The sequence below is a fragment of the Cryptotermes secundus genome, unplaced genomic scaffold, assembly GCF_002891405.2.
Source record: "Cryptotermes secundus unplaced genomic scaffold, Csec_1.0 scaffold81, whole genome shotgun sequence".
NCBI classification, from domain to species: Eukaryota; Metazoa; Arthropoda; class Insecta; order Blattodea; family Kalotermitidae; genus Cryptotermes; species Cryptotermes secundus.
In genome coordinates, this window is record NW_019718023.1 from 212,685 (window position 1) to 230,227 (window position 17,543).

Genomic DNA, 17,543 nt, shown 5'->3' on the forward strand with positions numbered 1-17,543 from the left:
AGACCTCTAGAGGCATTCTGGAGGCGTGAAGAACCTCTGTTAAGCGCCTTGTACTGGAAATATATGAAGCCGAACACTGACGTGGGATTACTTTATCTGGACGTTTACGAACCGTTTATGTGTTCGGTCACATATATTTTGTGAGACAGAAGCGGGCAGAAGAAACTGAGCAGGTTATATCAGCGTTTGGGCGTGGCAGGTGTGAAGTAAACTCACTAATTAGGCTAGCCCTCAAACCAGATTCCCTTAATGTAAGGTCAAGTTTTTTAGTTCCTTGGGGTGGGGTGATACTTGAGTCCACTTGGTACGTCGGCCACTAATTGGCCTATTGTACCAGCCCCGGACGATAGATGATGAGTGTGGAGCAGTCGGTGGAATGAGAATTGCTAGGGGAAACCGAAATACTTGTAAGAAAAATTGTCCCATTGTTACTTTGTCCACCACAAATCCCATATTACTTTAGCCGGCCTCGAACACTGGCCGCCGCGGTGGGAAGCTGGCGACTAACCGCCTGAGTTAGGGCGCAGCCTTAATAAGGGTTCATTTCGTTGTACGTAACATGGCTGTAAAATGTATAGAATGATTTAGGAGAGTTGAAAATGAAGACGTGGAGGCAATTAGTGGGGATGAATTCTCGCCTGTCGTAGAGGACGCCAAGATTCTTAGAGGACCGTAGAATCAAGGAGTAAGTAAGTAAGTACAATTTTTTTAAATGCTAGTGGGGAGGGACTGAGTTCCTTGTACTGCTGCCACTTCTGGCTTATTGTACCAGCCCCAGATGATAAGTGAGGGTGATTGTGGAGCAACTGGTGGAATGAAGATAGGCAGGGGAAAGAGAAGTACTCGGAGAAAACCTGCCCCAGCGCCACTTTGTCCACCACAAATTCCACTTGACCAGACCAGGGATCGAACCCGGGCCGCCTCGGTGAGAAGCTAGCGACTAACCGCTTGAGCTATGGCGCGGCCAAGTAAGTAAGTAAGTAAGTAATTAAGCACAACTTCTGTCACGAGCGTCGTGCCTCTGTGATATCAATACGCGCGGCATGAATCTCATTCATATGGAGTTTGAGCAACCCATCATTATGTCTCATGCGACATTCTGTTCGATATGTCAACATACGAATATTAAACACTATAATTATTAGATTTGCATTTTTGGGACTTCCTTCTTTGTTTCCTTTCCTTCCTTTCCGTTCGTGATATCATAAATCTGGACCCCTTCAGGACATGACAGTCACGGAGTGTCTATATATACACTAATATGGTACAATCCATTGAATGTTTAACGGAAAATTTTTTGAAACAAAATTCAATCAATTGATATTTCTCAAAAGAGAGCCATATTTATAATATGATATTAATTCTTACAAAACAACATATATTAAGTGGTGCTGCTATCTAGAGGATGTATTTCGACAAAGTATTTCTAAAAAGAGTAAAGTTTGTCAAAGTATCTAACGCGAGGAAAGTTTAGGAAGGAAATTCCACATTTGAAAATGTAGGTACATATGATCAGCGGTTCCAGTCAGAATTGTAAGTTCTGAACTTTTCGAAACACTATTATCCTCCAGCGAAGTGAGCGCGAAGCAATTATCAAGTTAGCTCTTTCATGCTTTTCAAGCCGAAATATTAATATTATTTTCGGCTACTCTTACCGTTCGCCTTGATATACTTAAGCTAACTGTACAGAATCTCAAAGCAAAAGATGAAGGTCGAAGTGTTATAAACACAACTTGCCTAACCTTCCCTTCGTTGGAAGGCAGTACAACACGAAACGCAGCACAAGAGCATTATGCAAGGACATGACAACTACAATGAGGAACAGCTCGGAGGTAATTTCTTTGTAAGGTGAAATTGTTCGAATTACACGCGCTCCGTAGCAGGTGTGTGTGTGTGTGTGTGTGTGTGTGTGTGTGTGGAAAACAGTTGAAACACGCTTGACGAGAGAAACAGTGGTAGTTGTGTATGTGCTCCTGCATTCCCTTGTGATATCATGACAACTTCATTGCAAAAATATGCACAGTGACAAGGAAGAAAAGACTTTCAAGGAGCTTCCAGCCGTTGTCCACATCTCTTGCTGGAAGACATATTTTAATTTTCCTTCTAAAAGAAACAAAAAGGCACATATATGATTTCATGTTCTCACAGCGGTGGTTATGAAGAGTACTATCATCTAGGATATAAGGTAATGTAGTGCGTTGAAAGTCAACCGACGTTTCGGAGGAACATTTCGGGTTCGGGTTCGAAGAATGAAACCGAGCAAGTTGCCAGTTTGAGCAACCTGCTTTCACACTGATATCTTCCTCGGCTTAATCTTCGACTCCGAAAATGAAGGTCATATGTTCCTCCGAAACGTCGGCTGACTTACAACGAACTGCACTGTATTATATACCAGAAAATAGTACTCTTGAAAAGCATATAATGTGTTTAAAACATTTCTAAAAGTAGACAATCCTATGGATGAAAATTCTTCTGTTTAACGAATCCTCCGGTGTGTGCCAATTTTTGTTCAGATGGCGTTTAGAATATATAATTTAGTAAATTCGCAGTGATAATGTAACGACGTGCCGGTCACGGTAGCCGAGCGGTCTAAGGCGTGCACTGTCTTCACTCGCTCGGAAGCCGGGATCGTGGGTTCGAATCCAACTCAGGGCATGGATGTTTGTTTGCGTTTTTCTGTGTTTGTGTACAGGTAGAGGCCTTGCGACGAGCTGATCACCCGCCCAAGGAGTCCTGCCGAATGTGTAAGATCTATAAAAACCGAAGTGAACGGAGAAGTTCATGGAGGTAGGCCTAGGCCCACTGGGGCTGTAGTGCCAAGGAAAAAAATATAACGACTTAAGCCACTATTGGATTATGACGGGCCATCAGAAACGTCTCACAAACACACACAATGAGATCAAATCCGGAAACAAAATTTGATTCGAAACATGTCATTACGGTGCGTCTTCGTTTATCTCATTTCATGGAATAAGCAGTGAAGCTTCTAACTAAAACCATGGAGATGAGTCCTTGAGAAGCCGCCAGTCGCTCAGCTACTCAAAAATTTCTGTAACTCGTAGGTTTATTACCGTCTTCACAAGAGCCCTCCACTGGTCCTTATCAATCTAGTCCATGCCACACCATCTTGTCTTCCTAAGGTCCATTTTAATATTATCCATCCACATACGCCTTCGTATTCCCAGTGGTATCTTTCCCACCAACATTCTATACGTATTCCTCTTCGCCCTCATTCGTGCTACATGCCTTACCTTTCTCATCCTCCTTGACTTCACTATTCTAATTATACTTGACGAAGAGTGCAAGTTATGAGGCTCATAATTATGCAGTTTTCTCCATGTCTCCGATATTTCATCCCCCTTCGGTCCAAAGATTCTTCTTTGTACCCTGATTCTGAATACCCTCGGTCTATGTTCCCCCTTAATGTGAAAGACAGAGCTTCATATGTATATAAAACAACAGCTAAAATTATAACTTCGTCAATATATTTCATTTGTTCCTATTTTCCTCATTTTGAACGAATGAAAGTGGGCTTGTGCGAACTCCATCCTGTCTGTGTGAGTCCCCCTATCAGATTTTGAATGCCTCAACCAATCTTTATGAAACTTGGTTTGTGTAATACGCCATTGAGCCCTTCTCGATGTCATAATTCAGAGTCCCTTCCATTAGTCTGTGTGCCTGTATGTGTATCTCCTTTTCGCTGCTACGCAACAGCTCGGTATACACGTTTCCAAGGCAACGAATACAAGAAACAGAAGAATGGTTTGACTCGTCGTTTTCTATGCGGTTCGTATGGTCTGTGTGTCTATCTCCATTTCGTTGCAAATCAAGAGCTCGGTAAGCACTTCCCAGTGGCAAAGAAGGATTGTTGGAAGCGTCATGTTTTATGCGGTACTTGTCTTATCAAAAGAAAGTTGGCGATTATTACTTTCCAGCACTTCTTGTTCATTGTTAGATAGGAGATGGGAACACAAAAATTCTAAATTCACTGGTATCAATCATTCCCCGAATTTAATCTACTCTTAATAAATGGGCTTACGTCAATTTATGGTATAAATTTCTCATGCCTCTAGGAGACCTCTGAGCAAAATTAGGCAACAATTTCCCGCCCAAGTAGTTTCCAATGCCTCTGGTAGATGGGGGAAATATCAGGTACCGACGGCCGACCTCGTTGGCTGAACGGGGCTGATAGCACGCACCAGTACCGGTAGGGTATGGCGACAGTAGAAATTAAAGGGGGACGCACAATGGACCAATAACTGGTCTAAGTGCATGGGGAAACCCACCCCCTCTAATAATAATAATAATAATAATGGTATAAATGTTATGATAATGAGCACATTGGTTCAACCGGTAGTAATTCTTGCTTATATTCCAGAGGTGACCTGTTAGATCTCGGTCAGGAAACAGATTATCCTGAAAGGGTTAGGAGATTTTCATGGTAATACTCAGTTTCTCTACGAAAATGCAGGGGTAATATCTTTACTTAGGTAATAATAGCTTCTTTCTCAAAATTCATTACATTCCGTCATCGAATCATTTGACGCTATATAATATGAGTCAATGAAAACGTTGCTAAATTAACTGCAAAAGACCAGAGCCATCTGTCGGTGTAACGTGGAACCACTTGCACAGGAGTAATATCGCTATGTTTCCAAAGACTATAAAGGACGCATAACAATTTTTTTTCAGCTTTAAGAAGTTCCTTTCAAATAGAGCTGGCAATGATCCTGCGTGAATCTTGGTATCCGACGTAATATTACCTTGTTATTAAACTGAGACGCATGCAACATTTCATGACTCGAAGGGCAAAGGCAATAATGAGGCTAAGAAAAGCAATTACACATATCATAATAGTAGAGAAAGAAACACGCTTTCGGTATAGACATTCAACGTAATCCAGAGGCAACGCTGGGTTAGCTTCAAAATGGCGGAACATTTCCTAGCATCCATACTTCCGAGACTTTGGTTGCTTATTATGGTTTTCATAGAAGTTTAGATAAGTTAATTATATTCTGATGTATGAGAAAACAATGATATCATGTTTCTTTCGGTTAATATGTTTGTGAATTTTCTTTGAAGCCACACAAATAGGAACAAGTGGAAGTGCACACGAAGCCTGACGGCACAATAATCGAGTCCAATCGAGTCGAATCGAGTCGAGCCTGACTCACTAAGGCTGAAAGCACAATAACCAAACAGAAGTTTGTTTCATCTAATCAAATCTGGCTTACTAAGACTGCTGGGACACTAATCGAATCGAATTCAGTTGAGTCGAATTCAATCTGACTCAATAAGACTATTGGCGCATTACCCGAACGAATTGAGTCGAGTCGAATTGTAGGATTTAATGTTTTCACAGCGGTGGTTATTAAGAGCTCTATCTTGTAGGATACAGAGCCGTATAAGCAGTTGAAAATACCTTGTTTTACTCTTTGACCAGGAAGATGGATTTGTCATATTCCTCCGAAACGACGGATGACTTTCAACATACTACATGGCGTTATATCGCAGTAGATAAAATTTCCTTATTACTTCCATTCTCTTAGAAACTAAAATTTTTTTGAGCACCCTCTGACAACGGGCTGGACGACCAACGTGTCGCAGTTCGCGCCCAGGTGGGAGCAATAATTTTCACTTCTTCATGTCGTCTATACCCGCTCTGAGACCCACCCGGCCTCCTATCCATTGGATACCGGGGGCCTAGCAGCCGGGACGTGAAGCTGACCACTGCCCTCCAGCTAATATCGAGATTAAGGAAACGTGGATCTATACACCTACTCCCTCATAAGTCTTCATAGCGTAGTGTTTAATTAGTTAAGCAAAGAGTAAATTATTCGAGAACGTACAATCGCAAGCAGAAATTTGCAAGACATAATCATGAACCAATCTGCATGTGAGATGCGACAATTTGATTTCTTGTTATGTTATACGCCGCCTTGGTGACACACAGAACGTCGAGTCGGATGCAGTAGTGTGGAAGCTGTGTGAGAAAATACAAATGACGAAGCGATCTGCTTAATTACGTCGGATATCTATGGGCTTCCCTTTCCAAGAGCTGTAGATGCCTCTACAAGGTAAACTGGTGCAGCCTCATAAATTGAAACCGACAAAGAGCAACGCATAGTTCAACAGCGGCGCAAGGTGCAACGCGGCCTCATATACGGAAGTTACAGAAGACTATATACAGGTTCACTTTTCTCACTGTTTAATTACCTAAAAAGACACACAGAATTTTAAGAAAGGAATGTTTTCTCTGTACTTAACTGAGCACCACAAATCACATCATACTACACTACATAGCTTGAAACACCTCCAAATAGCAACCACACAACATCACACTGAACCAAGCCACAAACTAAACACCACATCACACCATATATCACGCAACATCACACACATCACACTATAGCACCATACTCCGTGATGATCAAGTCATATTTTTGTTTATCTGTGTATGATTTACAAAGAGCTACTCATCAACAAAAGACCATAACAACTGCAATCAGGAAATTTTAACAAACAAACAAAGAAAAAATATATAGCTATTAAAGGCAAAAACCCAGCTAGAAACAAATTATAACGAATTATAAAACAACTGAGCTTGCTCATAACTTTGATTAATGAATGTACTCTTCAGGGATGGGCAAAATAGTTACAAATTACTAAACAGACGGCCGAAGAAACGCTGGACGACCGGAAAGGTGACGGGAGTTTAATCTTAGAGACAGAACAACCTGACCTAAGATCGAACCCGGGCCGCTGTGTCAGGAAGTCGACGACTAACTGCCTAAGCTATGACACAATTTACAGTGACACCATGTACAAAATGTATATGATATAAAAGTAAAAATGGTAGAAACATGCCGAAATTTGTAACTTAAACCAATTACGCATAAAAGTACCTCCAAATCGCAGCTACAGACTCCATAAACTTGGAGCGACAAAGTGAAATAAAGAAAAGAAACAGGCAAAGGATTAAACAGAAACACAGGAACAGAATTAGGCTTTCAAATGGAGCAAAAAATCGAGATAAAAAAAATGTAGCCACGTCATGTAACAGAAGCGGCTGGAAACTGCTTCATCTTCTGCAAAAGGGACAAGTTCATTCCATCGGCCGATACCTGACACATCGCGGCTGAAGCGGCCTGGACCTGCCGAAGAGTCAGTGACCACGGATGTCATTTTAACTTATATAGGTCTGTCTTGAACCAAATTATAACGAGCAGGTAATTTAAACTTTAAAGTTGTTCCTCTATTTCATTAATTAAGCACCACGTCATTACGACCTGTAGGGGAATAGAGGGATGGGTCCTCCATTCTTGACTTCGGCACTATGTAGTTCAGTGGTCAGCTTCACGCCCCGGCAACATTTTCCCCGGAGTAACAGCCCGGGGTACCCACTGCAGTCTGGGCGAGCATTACAGCCGTTATGTCCTCTGTGGAGCATTGAGTAATGATTTGCCCCTGTCGGTAATCGAACCTCGGTCATCTTTCTGGTAGTCCGTAGCTATTCTGACCCAGACACATGTTATAATTCGCCATTTCTTAAGTTATTTCCCAAAAACAAAATTCTTTACAAACCCCATTCAGAGGAACTCAATATCAACTTGACATTCATAAACTTTTAATCTCATTCGTTGCTATCTAACGAGAGGGTTTGAAGCAAATAGCGGAATATTAAACCACAGGCACATACACACACATCGGGCCTTATGTATAAATATTAAAAAAAAATCTCTTGTCTGAGACAAGTTGAAATCAATTCGCAGTTTGCTCTTCTACCCTGAAGACAGAGTCAACAGTTTCATCCGAAACTCAGGTAACAATCTACTAGCCTACGTAGCGTAATATATCAGAGGATAATTATCTTGATAATCACAGTAAGAACTCAACTCTAAAAAAAAAAAAAGATTTTATTACAGTTATTGCCCATAATTAACATGAATCAAGGGAAATCCCACCATTATTGCAACACAGAACTGTCCAAGCCTTGGAGACTATCAAGTGACGTTGCCAGTGAAATCATAACATACGCACTTAAAATTCTTTCTCTGTGGGATTCATCTGAAGTAGGACTTAAGGGAACGATTCGAGAGTTTACAACAAGCTTTCATTTAGAACTACGTTAATGCCGCTACAACTTACGCTGACATAACCAGGATAGCTCAGTCGGTATAGAGACTGACTACGGGCTGGGCTGCCGAGAGATCGCAGTTCGAGTCTCGGTAGAGTCAAGAATTTTCTCTTCTCCACGTCATCCAGACCGACTCTGGAGTACAGTCAATCTCCTATTCAATAGGTACCGAGGCGCTTTCCCCGGGGCTAAGTCGGCCGGGGCGTGAAGCTGACCACTCACCTCCAACTAGTGTCGAGGTCAAGAAAACGTGAATCTATACATCCACTCTCCCATATGTCTTCATGGCTTTGTGATGACTTAGTCGAGAATAGGGACAACTTTACTTTTTTACCCGCTCTGCCAGACATATTTTAACTAAAGACAAAAATAGCGACAAATATTAATTAATTACACAAATTTCTTACTAATTCCTTTGTAATTGTGAATACTTTACTAGCTTGTCAACGGGAGCCGGAATAGCTCAGTCGGTGTAGGGAAGGGTTACGGCCAAGGTGGCTGAGGTCCGATTTCTCTCATCTCCCCCAGCGTCCAGACCAGATATGCCCCCCTCAGCCTCCTATCGAATGGATACCATGAACGCTTTCCTTTGAGGTGGGGGGAGAGGTGGCCGGAACGTGAAGCTGATTGCTCAATTCCACTACTGCCCAGGTCAATAATGCGTGGCTCTCTACATCCACTCCCCCCATACGTCTTCATGGCCTACTGTCTAATTAATTAAGAGCAGGGACACCTTTTTCTTTTTTTTCCCCCTTGGCACTACAGCCGCAGTGGGCCTAGGCCTACCTCATGAACTTCTCCGTTCACTTCGGTTTTTCTAGACCTTACACAATCGGTAGGACTCCTTGGGCGGGTGATCAGCTCGTCGCAAGGCCTCTACCGGTACACAAACAGAAAAACGCACACACACAAACTAAACATCCATGCCCTGAGTGGGATTCGAACCCACGATCCCGACTTCCAAGCGAGCAAAGACAGTACATGCCTTAGACCGCTCGGCTACTGTGACCGGCAGTGTATAACAGTAATATATAAGAATTCAGTTCGTACCTCACAGGAAACAGATCCGAACCCACGATCCCGGCTTCCGAGCGAGCGAAGACAGTACATGCCTTAGACCGCTCGGCTACCGTGACCGGCAGGGACAACTTTACTATCATGTAATTTTGAACAAATATTTTAACTGAACTGACTTGAGTTACCAATACCATAAGAGTCTTTGGCGTAATCAGCTTGAGACAGTGAACAACGTGAGGGTCTCACAGCTGTCGTCATGAGAAGTTCTATCTTCTAGAGTATAATATCGTGTAGTCCGTTGAAAGTCAACCGACGTTTCGGAGGAAAATACCGCCTCTATCTTCACTGTCGAAGAATAATCTAAGTAAGGGTCCAACATAAAACAGGTAGCAAGTAACTCTGCTCGCTAACTGAAGATGAAGGTGATATTTTCCTCCGAAACGTCGGTTGAATTTCAGTATACTACACGTCGTTATATCCCAGATGATGGAACTCTCCAATATCTACTTGTACATGGTCATGTTTACTGTAACACACATCGACTCACATATTAATTTTCTTCTCGCTTCTATTTCTGTCTGGCTCCAGCAGCTCCCCCCCCTCCCCAATGTGTGAATAAGTTCTAGAAGACACAACTACGGGACATATTTACACCAAAGGAAAACAAATTTTGTTCCATTAAGAATTCGTTAGACTTTATGTTCTCACATTGGTCAGCATCTGGGAACCGAGGGCATGTGGTCGGATAGATGTTCACAGACGTTTCGAGGGAATATATTGCTTCAATTTTCAGGGCTGAATAGCAAGCAAATAAAGAAGCAGGCAGCAAGATGCGATCTGTTTGGAGACAGTATCTTCCTCCGAAAATTCGGTGATGGCACTGCGTACAAGAGTAACATTTCGTAGTTTAAATTCTTCCCTTCCCGTTTACGCCTGATAAAATTCTTGTTTATTAATTATAAATCCGTCTTCTGCGTGGTGGATTCAATCGAGTAACACAAGTATTCCGTCTAATCGAGGTTCCGTTTCAAACAGACTTTATTATAAGTGTCCGCAGAGGTCGACACCAGAACAAATGTGTTCGGGGAAGCCTACACCTCGGGGTCAGTGCCTTCCTGGAAATCAATTTGGAATGTGTAATCACTTACTTCCAGTGCAAAAGGTTGTTATGCAGTGATCAATCTGTGGTTTGTTTACTAGACAAGCTCCCACACTCGTGACTGGACGTATCAATCAGCAAGACTGATAGCAACACCTGACCCCAGGGCCCATACTCATATGCGCACCAGGACCAAATAGCGAACACTTTGTCAATTACAGGATGCCACAAAATTTAGGGGCAGAAAAAAGATGATTTCCGGTTTGGGAGCGGTTATTTTAGGAAGCTGTAAATAGCTAGCTCGTAGAGCATTCCGTGTGGAGGTGGGGTCGAATACACCCTGTGGGTCGTAGGAGGCGACGAAAAGGGAGCCCAGTGCCTGGGGGTATACCTGGGCTATCATTTTGCTGGGGGATATAAATACGGGGACCTGGCCCTCCAGGTTTGGGGAGTCTCGAATTTGAGAGAGTAAATATGGTCAGGAGCCGGTCACGGTAGCCGAGCGGTCTAAGGCATGTACTGTCTTCACTCTCTTGGAAGTCGGGATCGTGGGTTCGAATCCCACTCAGGGCATGGATGTTTAGTTTGTGTGTGTGCGTTTTTGTCTGTTTGTGTACAGGTAGAGACCTTGCGACGAGCTGATCACCCGCCCAAGGAGTGCTACCGAATGTGTAAGATCAAGAAAAACCGAAGTGAACGGAGAAGTTCATGGAGGTAGGCCTAGGCTCACTGGGGCTGTAGTGCCAAGGAAAAAAAATTGGTCATGAGTCCCGCGGTACTCGAACCTCAGAATGACTGCGCTGACGAGGAGCGGCAGCAATTGTAAACGATAGACCCATTCATTCGTAAGAGAGGATATTATATGAGGAATAAAGCCTCAAATGTTCAGTTGGAAAATAAAATAACTGGTCGTGACTCTCAAGGGGCTTGTCGTCAAGACGGCAGATTTCACTGAACTAACCCAGCGGTCTCATGAGAATGCTGGAGATATCTCAACAGAGCCGGGTCCCACATATCGGCCCTGTTTTTATACACAGGCTGGTACGGTTTCAGTTCATCTGTTTACGGTCGCGTCAGAAGGCGCGGTAAGATGGAGAGCCCTGGCCATGCCCTGGCACCTCGTGGTGATCCATTCACTCACGCGGTGAACCCCTCACAGTGTCGCTTCTGTGCCCACACACCTACACTCGCTCTGCGGGATCGATGTTCGCTTGTTTCTCATAGGATACATGTGACCGCATAGCTCACTCAGTACACTGGCTGGATGCCGGGGGTTCGTTTCTAGGTGGGGGCAATAGATTTTTCTCTTCTCTGAAGGGTCCATACCGGTTATGGGGCCCATCAAGCTTCCTAGCCAATGGGTACCTGGGGCTTTTTCCCCTGAGGGTAAAGTGGTTTGGACGTGAAGCTGACAACCCACCTACTTTCATTTCCGAGGCAAGGAACTGTTGAGACATACCTCAACCCTCCCTCACGCATTCATGGCATGGGGCTTAACTAATTAAGCACAAGGACTATTTTGCCTTTTACGTTTAACACAGCATTAATTGCAGGAACGAGGATGGTTCAGTTCCCTAAGCGACTAGACGCGTGACTAGATGTCCGAGGAATCGTGGTTTGATTCCAGTTAAGGGTGGGAAATTGTCTCTCCTCCACAGCGCCCACATCGGCCGAGGGGCCTATCTAAGCCTCTTATGAGTGCCGGGCATCTTGTATTCATAAATAAACGTGGCTGAAAGTATTATCTCGGGACAGCAACACAGTTTAGTAAAATATACCAAGTTCAGAAGGTCTTTCTTAATACTGTAGCGTGTACAGCCGTTGCTGTGTAATGACTGCGAGGTAGGCGAATAAACAACGGTGTTATGCAACTCGTTTCTTTTTTTTCTTTTTTTTAATTTCCTGTATATTTACAATCTACTCAACATATTACAAGTATNCAAAAAGTAAGCTCGCAACAATAGAATTACTGGTGGAAACGCAAAGGGGTTTATAAGGAAGACAATTGGGGCGAACCAGTTAGTGGCCCCTGGGGCCCATCTTACATTGAATGGAAGGAATATCTCATTTGTTAATCATGTAAATTATCTCAGTGTAATCTTCGATATGGCCGGTCACGGTAGCCGAGCGGTCTAAGGCATGTACTGTCTTCCCTCGCTTGGAAACCGGGATCGTGGGTTCGGATCTGTTTCCTGTGAGGTACGAACTGAATTCTTATATATTATTCTTATACACTGCCGGTCACGGTAGCCGAGTGGTCTAAGGCATGTACTGTCTTCCCTCGCTTGGAAACCGTGATCGTGGGTTCGAATCCCACTCAGGGCATGGATGTTTAGTTTGTGTGTATGCGTTTTTCTGTTTTTGTCTACAGGTAGAAGCCTTGCGACGAGCTGATCACCCGCCCAAGGAGTCCTACCGAATGTAAGATCTAGAAAAACCGAAGTGAACGGAGAAGTTCATGGAGGTAGGCCTAGGCCCAATGGGGCTATAGTGCCAAGGAAAAAAAAATCTTCGATATGAGGGTTACTTTGAGACTACATATAGAAATAATTGAAGCCATGGCTTTCAGAACATTTATTAGAATGTACTCCATATTCAGAGGTGAGAATTTAATGCCTAACAATGAACTAAACCTGCATTAGGCGCTGATCAGATCAGTAATGATCTTCCCGCCTGGGAACTAATTGCAGACACCGACCTCTTAAAATTGCAGCGCATACAATACAAGGTTCTGCGCACCGCTGGTAATTTTCCAAGGTTCACACCGGTCCGCGATTTGCACATGGCATTCAAACTTTCATATATATACAATTATATAAGAAAATTGTGCAGGTGACAAGCAGAAGTCATACAAAATCATGAGAATGAACATGTTCGCAGCATAGAACAAGACATAGGAAATAGAAGAGGTTTCAACTTGGCGGTGGTCAAGTTTAGGGCTGTTCAGGTGACTAAGCTGCCGTTGTAGCATAAAATAAGTAAAATAGACATGATCTGCTCTGTAAAGCCTGTACTGACAGAGGGATTGTGTGTTATGCAAAAGCAAAAATTATTCTATAACATACTACATGTGTGATACGTAAACTTGACGAAAATCCAAACAAGTTCATAAGAAACAAACCCATCTTCTCGTCAGAGGGAATGTTACATAAGGGCTATTACCGCAAGGGTTCACCTGAAAAGAAAGTCCCCGATACTGGGACTCAAAGGGTCTGGCACCAAGATGAAGTAGTTAGTGGTAAACCGCCAGTCATAAAGTTACTATGACTTTGAGTTTGAGGCAGTTAGTTGAGTATTCTGCAAGTGTGGCTGAGATCAGATGGCACTATAGTTCAGTTGATAATTCAGTTGTGGGATAATCACCCGACAGCAACGACGTGAGCACAGAAGCTGAAGAAACTCCATTGTTAAGACCCGTTACCAGGAAACGACTAGTGAAAGAAGACTGAGAAAACATAGCGTGTAGTGATTAGTAATATTGAAATTAGCGATAGGGCTGTAATTACTTGTAGTTCTGAGTCGTGTGTATAAGTGGTCTATAAATTCGATCTCCACTACAAACCCAGTCTACGGTCATCCCTAAATCATGATAGTATAAATGTAGTTGTCTTCTATAACTTGTCAAGCTAAGAAACTGGGTATTTCTAACGAAAACTGTCACCAATTTCCACTTGAAACATGTGTTCTCATAAATTTGCGTTGTGCTAGGAGGGAGTCGGGGGTTAGGTGTCAGCAGCAGGTTGAAGGACGCAACTGTCGCCTGTTCACATGATTCTAGCACCATAACAAGGCAGGGGGAAGTTATAACCTCATGACAGGTTCGCATTCTGCTACACTATGGGATTTTGTCCTACATATCTTCGTTCTGAGCACTCGAAAATCATTCTCTTCATCTTCCACTCACCTCAAACTACACCTTTATGCTCTTCCTCTGCATCCAGTTTGTTTCCAGATAGAATTTTAGCCACACTTGTTAGATCCATTCTAATGACAACGTAGCTACTTCAACTTTCTGCTCTTAAAATCCGCTGCCATATCAACGGTTTTATAAAATTCATTCACTTCTTGATTATTTTTCGGTGCATGTAACGTAGTTGGTTACTGCACTATGATACAATCCGGGAAGTCGCGGATTCGAGTCCCGATGAGGCAATTGTATTTTTCAATTTACCCAATCCTTCTAGCCTCACTATGGCTCTGGGGTCGACTCAGCCTCTAGCAGAAATGAGTACCAGGAATCATCCTGGGGACAAAGGGAGGCCCGGCCTATAAGTATGAAAACTTCACCGCCATCTGTGAGTCGACTGTCTAGAAAATGTGGGAGCTCCGACGTCTCACAAACGTATGGGCCTGCATGGATTGTTACAGGGATACCTATACTTTGTCTCTTATTTCTGATTTTTACTGGTCCATATATCTACCTTTTAGAGTCTGCTACAAGGTCAAGGGTTTTATAAATTCCTTAAGATCATCATTATTTCTGATTGTTGTAACACACCGCTCACATAACATGCCATACGCCTTCCACTTACGAGATCAGGTGTTTCATTTAATTCCCCTTAGTTCTTTGTCAGTTCTGATCCTACAGAATTCTGGGTCAGTTTCCGGTCCATGCAACTTCCTCCAAATGTTTCCTCTCCTACACATTCACACATTCTGTAAAGTTGTCATGTCGTCTGTTGCTGCGGTATATCAATATTTATTGCATTTAAACAAGATATTAAATGCTAAAACAGCAGACTCTGTGACTCTGTGCGGAAGAAACAGTGGCCGTTACAAAGTTTATAAGACAGAGACATCTGCAGGCAAACGCGAGTGATGTCATTAATCTGCAGTAATATAAATTATATATAAGCTGAGAAACTATTTTGCTTCATAAAAAGCAAAAAGAATAAACAAAGGCATGAGAAGTAGACAAAATTTGACATGATGTTTCGTTGCGTTTTAAATTATAGCAGAAAATGTCCCGCTCCTCGTTGCGAAGAATTTAGTGTGAGGACAGCAGCTACAATACGGGGCGCCAGATTCGAATTTCAGTTACTTTTAGTCATGTATATGTAACATATGGAGGCACGCGATAGCGCAGTTGGTTGAGGCACGATGCTATAAGCCGGAAGGTCGCGGAACCGAATCCCAATGAGGTGGATTTCTTTTCAATTGACCTAATCTTTCCAGCCTCACTATGGCCCTGGGCTCGACTCAGCCTGTAACAGAGTTGAGTACCAGGAATCTTCCTACGGGTAAAGGGCGGCTGGCGGGTAAGGTTGACAACCTCACCGCCATCTGTGAGCCGATTTTCTAGAAAAAGTTGGAACCTCAACATCCCACAACCCTATGAGCCTCCACGGCCTGTTACAGGGATAGCTTTATTTTTTTTAATTTACTTACATGTAACATATATATATATATGTATATATAACAGGTTGTAGGGGTTGGACAGCTCAGTAGGTATAGCGACTAGCTACAGGCTGAACGCTATACCGAGGAGTCGGAGTTCGAGTCCCGGTAGGGTCAAGAATTTTCTCTTCTCCACGTCGCCCAGACCGGTTCTGGGGTCCACCCAACCTCCTATCCAATGCGTACCAGAAGCTCTTTCCCCCGAGGATAAAGCGGCCGGGGCGTGAAGGTGATTATTCACCTCCATCTAGTGCCGAGATCCAAAAAGTATGGATCTATACATCCACTCCTCCTTAACCCTTCGCGGCGTACTGCTTAATCAGTTAAGCACAGGGATAATTTTTTCTTTTATGTACATTCAGTGCCCTGGCCTCTTATTCAGTTCCGTAATCATTTTTCACTGAGATAGGACTCCTTGGATGAGTGATCAGACCGTGATGGATCGGAGTATTTTGGACTGGGCACGCTGTTGGATTTGCTGGCGCAGCCCCAGTGCTCTATGCCTATGCCCATATAGGCTTGATGACTGTTCTGTAGATCAGTAACTTGTTTTCGATGGAGAGGTGGGATTTTCTTCCTATGAGCCAGTTGAGTTCTTTGGTTTTTTGGTCCATTTGTTTTCTTTTCTTGATTATGTGTTGTCTCCAGTTTAGTTTGTTGTCAAAGGTTATTCCTAGGTATTTGATCTGTTCTTGTGGCTGAATGTTGATGTGATTTATTTGCACTGGGGGCACGTGCCTTTTCGGGGGGTGAAAGCTGTTTGTGTGGATTTTACTTCGTTTACCTTGATTTTCCATTTGTTTAGCCACGCTTCTATGAGGATTGGATGATCCTGTAGATGAGAGGAGGCTGTGGTTGGATTGCCGTGGGTAGGGAAGATAGCAGTGCCATCTGCAAAAGTAACTATTTTCGCGTCTGATAATGCTGTGTAAGGAAACGGTCACTCTATGTTCTGAGAACCATACGAAACACACAAACACGCTCTGTAGAAAAAAAATAAAATGTATGAGTGATTATAGATGGAGTTTTGATTAAATATTTTGTTTTACTGACCTTTATGACACAACTCGTAATTGCATTTAATTAGAGCGCCATCGTTAATATCTACGTTTTACAAATCTCTAGAACACAGAAAATAGTGTTCTCAGTCTGTTACAGTCTCCACTAGACCTTTCCTGGTAACGGCTCTAACAGTGGCTATTTCTCTGCTTCCGTGATCAAGTCCTCTCTGATGCCGGCTCCCTGTCTTAGTTACAACTGACGCACCGAAATTTCACACCGACCTCTTAGTCTTCTCTTCACCGACTGACTATCAAGTGATCACTGAGCTCGTTGCTTCAAACCGTCACGGTTATAACATGTCGGCACGGACCTCGGAGAAAACACTGTTTCTAACACCTTCTATATTGTTACATGCGTATCTGTTGCTGCGAGAATGTGTTTACCAAGCCGTTCACTAACAGCGGTCGTCTATTCTTGTTTATTAAAACCTGTTGCCTATCAGCGAATGTTGTTCTGTAGTTTGTTTCGCGTTCGCTGCATAGAAACGGGTCTATATGCCACAGTACAATAACAGTCACTTTATTGCCATTAAGGTTATTTTATCTTAGGTCAAAACGGTAGCTAATCAGAAAACCTAAGAAGTTTGATTGAAAGTCTACCATATCGAATTTTAAAAATAAATTTCTAAATGTTTAGACGCTGGGACACTTAGTAGATCACAGATATAAAGACGGAGCTCGTATCACGTGATGCCAGCCAAGGTGGCCAAGTCATCGTTACGTAACGGACATTTTGCACTACGGGAAGGATGAGAGAAGAAGAAAAGGAAGAAAAATGGAGATTCGTATCTAGTCTCAATACGAGACAGAAATATGGAGGAACAGTGAACAC

At 43.0% G+C, this 17,543-nt stretch overlaps 1 protein-coding gene and 1 long non-coding RNA gene across 3 annotated transcripts in view; one reads left to right on the forward strand and one right to left on the reverse strand.

Moving 5' to 3' along the window:
* LOC117282706 overlaps positions 1 to 17,543 on the reverse strand; it is a 169,874-nt gene that overhangs the window by 45,884 nt on the left and 106,447 nt on the right. The window lies entirely within an intron of this gene.
* LOC111866210 (paired box protein Pax-6) overlaps positions 1 to 17,543 on the forward strand; it is a 259,392-nt gene that overhangs the window by 9,289 nt on the left and 232,560 nt on the right. The window lies entirely within an intron of this gene.